The 8,085-nt window shown below is 41.8% G+C and overlaps 1 non-coding gene across 1 annotated transcript; it reads left to right on the top strand.

The window, feature by feature from the left end:
• Nucleotides 1-7,524: 7,524 nt before the first annotated feature.
• On the top strand, nucleotides 7,525-7,596 carry TRNAW-CCA (transfer RNA tryptophan (anticodon CCA)). Its single transcript has one exon. It is a non-coding gene; the product is annotated as a tRNA-Trp (tRNA).
• Nucleotides 7,597-8,085: the final 489 nt, after the last annotated feature.

Here is an 8,085-nt window from a genome sequence, read left to right as displayed (position 1 = left end):
CATCCCTTGCAAAAGATAGAATTTCATAAACAATACATTCTTCAAGCAACATATTTTTTTTTGGAAATAGCTTACGTGGCACTCAAATTCTTGAGTTTCCTCGTATGCTACTAAAAATATGGCATTTCCCTTACAAGACACCAAAATCCAGCGTGTATACAATCTCTAACTGTACCATATAACTTGGTTGAACCGTTGAAATGTATGAAATCGTATGTTTTACATCATATCTGTATAATTGAACTTCAGCGAGAAACAGTTAGGAAAAACATTTTTATTTTTTTTGAACTTTCGAAGGTAATTTAAGAAAATTCACTTTGTTTTTTAATAAAACAAAACCTTTTTGACATGGTTGCAGTACATCTGCCACACCGGGAAGGCAGGGACCATGGCGAGACCAAAATTTTGAATATAAGGTACCAACTAAACGGTATGTTTTACAATGTTATTAGAATAGTATTTTAAGGTGGAGAAGCACCAATAAAGTTGTGGTATGCGGATGTGCTTGAAGTGAAGTGGTGGTGGCTAGGGTTCAAACTCTATCAATATACATTACACAAACATAGTTGTGTTTTAAATAGAAACTAGGAAGGTAGCCCACGCATTCGCGCGGGCATGCACCGTACACTATGTTTGAAAACTTATAAAGGTGAAATTTTAATTGGAACTTATGAAAGATCATTTTTTTTATTTGGATTATTTGAGCACATTTAGAAAAAAATTGGAATATTTTCTCTAATTAAAGGCACTCGATTTTTTATGCAGCGGCTCAAACTATTCTTGTTTACGTAGTGAACGTTTAATTTAGCTATACATGTTTCAAAACATGTCATGGTGCGTCTCTGTGTTGTTGAATTATTTCTTTTCCTTTTGGCAAATTAAATATGAAAATTTTGTTCCGATAATATTGATTTAATTTAGCTATGCATGTTTGTAGAATTTTCATAATGATATATAATGTCTTTTCATAATTTTTACAAGCTAAATTATAGTCAATGGGTGTATTAAATTCTAATTTGTGATTTAATCATAAATAACATAATGATATAAATAGAACGTATAATTTGGTTCGATAGAAAAAGAACTTCCTTAAAAGATAAACGGAGAGGAGGTATGTATGTGCGTATTGTTTGCACGCACGCTACTTGCATGGGAAGAGAAAAATCAATCTAATCCAATGGCTTGGAGTAGTGGGCCTATTAATTTTAGAGAAATCAAAGGCTAGTTGTTATTTTTCTCAGATTTTCTATAATTTATTGGAGCGCCACGTGGTGTTATAGGAGCATTTATATGAGCATCATTGGTGGCTTAGGAGCGTTATAGAAATTTTCATGGACTTTTACTACTCCCTCCGTCCCACAATATAAGGGATTTTGAGTTTTTGCTTACAACGTTTGACCACTCGTTTTATTCATTTTTTTTCCAAATATAAAAAACGAAAAGTTGTGCTTAAAGTAATGTGGATAATAAAGTAAGTCACAAATAAAATAAATAATAATTTCAAAAAAAATTGAATAAGACGAGTGGTCAAACGTTACAAGAAAAAACTCAAAATCCCTTATATTATGGGACAGATGTAGTATATAATAATAGAAAGATTAGATATCGTTGAAACATATTTGTAGAATTATTTAAGTTGACATATAATATATGTTATCAACTTTTTTAAATAAAAAATAGTTCGTTGTTATATTTGGTTGATATGCAAAGAATATGGCTCATAGAATAAATATATCTTGAATTAAATAAGACATGTAACTATTGAAATTGAAGATTAGGAAAGGGAAGAGGAGATGAGGGGAGTGAGGTAGTACGTACAGGTGGAGGTCAGGAGGGGAATATAGAGGAGGTGGGGACCGGTGTGGAGAGGAGGGTTTTATTTTTTTTTATTTGATTTAATGGTTGGTAATATTAGACCCACCAATTTAAAAGAAAATCAATAGTTAGATTTTAGACTGCCACTTGGCAACTTAGAAACGTTTGTAGAAGGATACGTGATGGCTAAGGAGCGTTTGTAGGAAGTTTCATGGATTTTTAATATATAATATATTAGTTAGGTTGGGGATTTGCCATTTATTTGAGTATTTTTTAGGGACTCAAGTGTGTACATGTGAGATTAGGGATTTGGGAAGGACAGTGGCGAAGGCAGGAAGTTATCAAGGGTAAGGTTCAACCATATAGTTCTGTTTATTATGTTCAAATTTTCTATGATGTTTAGTGTTTTTTCATTCATTTTTTTAAGTCCCATGTGGGGCTTAAGCCCAAGCTGCCTCATATGTGGCATATGTTGTAGGGGGACGATTGTGGGTGTCTCTAGGGTACATGTGTGTATAATGCCATAGGTGTGTCATGCTCAAAGAGCTAACCTCACTAAACTCTGTTAAAAAAGCATCCGTGTGTACCATGTACATATTATTCATGGTCATTAGAGTTTTGAGTCGTAGTTCATATTTCTTTTTATTTATTTATTTTGAATTTTTTATTCTAAATTCAGTTAACGAAGAAATTTACCATCCTTTTTTTCTACTTTAATTACGTGAAATACCTGAATTGTTCCAAATTCCCCCAATTTGCTGAACCATACATACACGACTTCACCATCACAACACGAACGCTTCTCTTGCTCGAACCCACTTTGGCTGCAAATAATCTGCAATATTGCACACCGTCATCGCTAACTAGGGTTTTCTTAACACGTCAACCCAATCGACCGTAATTGCAGTTAAGGAAGTATGGGAGCACCGAAGTTAAGGATACACCGGATATTTGTATAGGTTTCTGTTTAGCTTATGAAACTTTAGCTAGACATCACATTTATGCCCTTTTAATGGTTGTTTTAGTTGTTACCGAGCTTACATACTACTAAAATGGTCCTGATCAAAGCCTACATACAGAAGCTAAGTGCCAAGTAAACTCTCTTTCCTGATGCACGTAGAATTGTACTACTTGTGTCGCGGTTGTCTCACTAGGCCGGGCATTTGGGTAATTCATTTTATTATTGTCTATAGGAAGTCTTACTATAATTAGTGCTTAGGGGTATCAGAAAACAGAGTAATCACCAGTGAAATATGCGGTATTTCCTCCGTCACATAAATAAGTTAATTTAGTACGAGATGCGATAATATGTGATAATATTAGTAACTGCTCTCTGTGTGATTACTGATTGTCTGGTTAGATAACTTGTTAATTAATCACCTCGTTCGATCGGATCAGGCAGTTGAGTAGTACTACTACGTACGGCAACGACGTACCTACTGCTAGTCTACTGCTACTCCATACCTAAGAGAAGCTCCGTGGTCAATGTAGGAGAGCGACGTGACTCGCCTTTTATTTGAGCTTAAATGCTTAATGACAGGGGGTACTGTATATATTACCGTACCCGTGTAGTCGTATGTTTTGACGTAGACCTACGTACAGAGACTAGTTATGGCAATAACTTACTGCTACATCTCTCATAATAACTATTATTTTCACTCTTTCTGTTTATCTCAAAATAAATTTATTTTTTAATGATCACTGCATCGGAGTTTATCAAAGTAGAAGATAAATATATTAAGAGCGGATAAAGTAAAAATAATTATAAAGATCACCACCACCATTAGATCTATGCGGGAATAACGTTTGGCTAGATCGGAGCTCCTAAAACATATAAGCGAGACAAACGCAGTACTAAAAACCATTTTCACAGACACCCCATATTTATTTCTGTAGGCAGGCTAAAACGTTCCCAATTATGATCGTTCGTACAAATATGTGTACATAAAGTTGTACCTGATCAAAACCTGCCTGCGAAAATTGATTTCCCTATAAAGTAGTTTTATACTGGTTACCTGGAAAAATAAAAATATTTTTGCAAGCGGACCTCTTAAAAGGACTGTCTACAGCAATTGAAATTTTTGCAGACGGCATATTAGGAGCACCGCTACCAAAGATACAAAAAAATCAGCCAACTATATTATTTTTTCCAAAATTATCCCCTCACTCTCGTACCACTCCTTTCTTATCCTCTCCTCTCTCTCCCTCTTCATCTTCCACACTTATCCTCTCCTCTCCCTCTCCTTCTCCGGTTCTCCCTCTCCTATCTCTCTCTCACTGGTCGGCATGGAGCAGCGGTAACTCCACGAAAGGGCCCGGCGGCGGTGGCTGCAAAGCGAGCATGGCTCGCGGCAACTCAACAAAGCGGCCCACCAGCGATGGCTGCAAAGCGGGAAGGAGGGGCGTAGCGGCGGCTCAGTGAAGGGGTTTGGCGCATCTCCTCCTCTGCTCCCGCCCGCCTCTACCAACTAAGCCCATAGTCGACGAGCCTCGAGAGGCCGCATCAGAAGCCAACAGCCATGGGTGGCGACGACGACCTCGATGATGTGACGATTTCTAGGAACAAGCTCGGGGGAGGTGGATCCATCGCCGGTGAGCTTGGGGGAGGCCGACGATCCGTTGCCAACAAGCTCAGGGGAGGTGGTTCATCGTCTACGGGCTCAGGGGAGGCCAATTATTCATCAACTTGTTTGTAACCTATTGTTTGTTCTAGTGGATCTAATTGTAGCTGTGTTCGATGTTGTTCTTATATGTTCAATGTTGTTCTTGTTTATACTTGTCTTTTCTTGTTTGTCTATGGATCTTATTCTAATTTGAATATGATGCTTGCATGCAATGAAAATTGAACATTTCCCCCTTTTTTTGTTGCCCCAAAATACCTTTTACACGCGGGGTGACATTAGAGCGCCACCTGTGAAAAGTGGATTTTCCCAGGTGGGGCTCTTAGGATGCCTGTTTGAGAAAATCGATTTTTGTAATTGGTTGGAGGCTCTGCCTGCAAAAATCAATGATTTTAGCAAGCCTTAGCATACAGGCGGAGCGTTAGCCGCCTACGAAAACTTGTTTTAGCCACATGTAAATGGTTTTCTAGTAGTGACGTAGAACTAAGTTCAGGGCAGGGCAAGATTGCCCCGCCTCTAATGCTGCTTTCATCTTCGCTCCACGTCTTGCTCGTGTCTATTTTTTTATCACTTAGTGTTTGATTCAACTCTACCTTCTCTAGACAACGATTTGAGATTTAGAGCCCTGTCAAACAATATAAATAAAATAAAAAAGAAGAGTGCATATATAACACAAAATAAAGTCAAATAGAAGTACAATTTTAAATATGTAAATTCATATAAAACTGTAAAAGCCAATGCTAAAAATAAACATTAATAAAAAGCATAAAATTCAATTTTAAAATGTGTTTTAAAAATCAAAATTTAGTAGTGGCTTGTAAGCTATAGGACAAAAGATGAAAGCCATATTTTATTTGCAGAGGAAGCTCCTCTAACATGAGTCACTACTATGAGCTATGAGACCCACATGTCAGCAACTTGTCAAATAATAGTGAGGGCCTGTTTGAGATAGCTTAAGATTCTGATAAGCAGCTGATTGGTAGGCAGCTTCTAAGAATCTGGTTTCTAGTTCATTTTCTAGATTCTATAACTATAGCTTCTCAGAATCTGAACCAAAAGTTGTACTGTTTGGGGAGCTTTTCATTCTAGGAGAACCTGCAACAGTTAAAAGCTCCTCTAAACAGGGCCTAAGAGCACCACCAATAGTTTCCCTTTTTCATTCCCTATCCTGAATTTTGAGGATTTTTGGTCAAAAATTGAATCCAAACGATTCCCTATCACTGCTCCCAAAAGATCTCGTTCCCTTCTCCGGATATATCGATCCCAACTTCCAAGGAGCAATATTTCGTTCCCAATCGCGTGGTTTTTCTCTCTTGCGCGCTGGAGAAAATGTTCCCGCGCTCCTTCTCGCGACCTCGTTCCTCCATGGCGGCGGTGGTGGCCTCTTCCTCGGCAGCGGCAACCACTTCATCGGCAGCAGCGGCCACTTCCTCAGCAGTGGCTGCGGCGGCGGCGGCTGCGGCGGCCTCTTCCTCTGCAGCAATTGATTGGTACCTTGATGCGGTGCGTGGTGTGGCGACGACAGAAAAGGCATTGGGCTTCTTCAAGGAAAAGGCATCAATCACGCACGCAAAGTCATTTTGGTTCTACAAGTATATTCCCCTTGTATATCATACTATGTTCACAATGATTTTACTCCCAACTCGGAGAAGCAAAGGGATGGAACGTGCACGTGCATACGTGTACATGCGGTGTTCAGCTGCTAGTGTCAAATACTCCCTCTGTTTCACAACGTAAGTCATTTTAGCATTGTATATATAGATTCATTAACATCCAATATAAATATGAGAAATGCTAAAATAATTTACATTGTGAAACAGAGAAAGTACGATTTTATCCTTCGCTGACTAGCAAGACTGTAGTAGGAGGATACAATACACACGATGTACTCATGTACAACATCCCACGATCGTGCAGTCAAGTCGTCGTTCGCTGCACGGACGCCGTGGCGCGCTGGCCTGGGGTAAAAGTGCAGCGGTACGAGTACGACCGAACGGTCGATGAACCTGACGTGAGCATGCTCGATCGGCTGCCCGTCCGGATCCTTCGGAAGATCGGCGAATCAGGCTAGAGCACGCAACCGCCGGCCGCCGCTGTACGGCGCGCGTATACAGCGTATGTAGTTATCCCTCCGTCTAAAAAGAATCCAATCTTATCTATAAATCTGAACATATACATATCTAGAATCGTAACTAGAATTTATTTTTCTCTGGGACGGAGGAATAGGTAGTAGTACTACTCCTACGGTACAAGCAAGGAGATGACGGCGCAACCGACGGCGAACGCGCGGCCTCGTGCTGTGTGGATCGATCGGATCGGGCCGGACGACAGCATCACGTGGCCAGTGGTTACTGCGGCGGGAGAGGACCGGCCGGCGGCTGGTTGCTCGATCGGCCAATGGCAAGCGGAAGAGGGTAGTAGCTGCCTGCTAGGCTGCTACTGCCTGCCTGCCTGCCGGTTTCAGCGGCCGTCGGCCGGTGACCTTGCTCGGTTCGTAAGCGCGCCGGCGCGGTTAGCGCGCGGCACTCGCATCGGATACTTCTCCCGTTTCTCCGAGCGACAAATCACGGCTCGGACAAATCGGGGCGGGTGATTCGCTGCCGCTTTGCCGGCTTCTCCTCGTATTAATGGCACCGCCAGGGTGCAGCGAATGCGGTCAGTCAGTCGGTAAGTCAGTGTAGTACCTTGCAGTGTTTTGTTCCTTTGCTTCATCGTTTACGGGAGGACTATTATGGTCAAAGGAGGCCACGGGTCTGGAGTCTGGACCTGGGTTATGCGTGAAGGTAGTACGATCTACCGTGCACGGTGCACGGACAGAGAGGGTCAGGGCGTTAGGGTGAAATGCTACGTACGTGCTCCTAACTAACGACGTACCGCCTGCCTCTCTACGAGTCTGCTGAGTCCGGACATGGAGCCATGTATGCATGAGTCAGAGTTTGCCCGTGGCGTGGAGTCGAAAATTGATCGAGGAAAGGAGCTCAGGAAATACCGGAATAAATTGTGGAGTAATATATGCGAGTTGTACATTTCGCTCATTTATATGCAAATAAGAAGATATATATCTTTTCATTCTTCAAATAGCACCACAGGATCCGTGGCGCAATGGTAGCGCGTCTGACTCCAGATCAGAAGGTTGCGTGTTCGATTCACGTCGGGTTCAATAATACCCCGAACCATTTCGGATTCCCTTCTTTTTTATTTCTTTAATGAACGTGAACTGTTCTCTTTTTGTTTGGGCTGCCTTTTCTTTAGACAGGCCGCATAGGGCTTCTCACTCAATTAATGGGCCTGGCGTTTGCAAGGCCGAGATGCCGCATATGGCAACAGGCTTATCTTCACTCTTTAGATGGGCCTCAACAACGGTTCATCAGTACATCAAAGCCCCAAAGACCTGCCGACCTGATTAACAGGTATACATGCTGGCTTTTTGCTTGTTAAGCCTTTTGTTTGGCCTCAAACACCCGCCGTTTGTGTCAGCCTCGCGGCGTGGCATATGCCATACAATCCCATTGCGACCGCGCGGTCGCACGCCGTACGCGTGCCGGGCGACCGACGCGAATGCTCCGCGCGCATGCAGAGGGGCGGAAAGCGACGCGTCGATCGGTACACATTCTGTCCCTCGCGCAGTCGCGCCTCCTCCTATACGTGC

The sequence above is a fragment of the Oryza glaberrima genome, chromosome 4 (assembly GCF_000147395.1).
Source record: "Oryza glaberrima chromosome 4, OglaRS2, whole genome shotgun sequence".
Lineage (NCBI taxonomy): Eukaryota > Viridiplantae > Streptophyta > Magnoliopsida > Poales > Poaceae > Oryza > Oryza glaberrima.
This window is presented reverse-complemented; position numbering and strand designations above follow the sequence as displayed.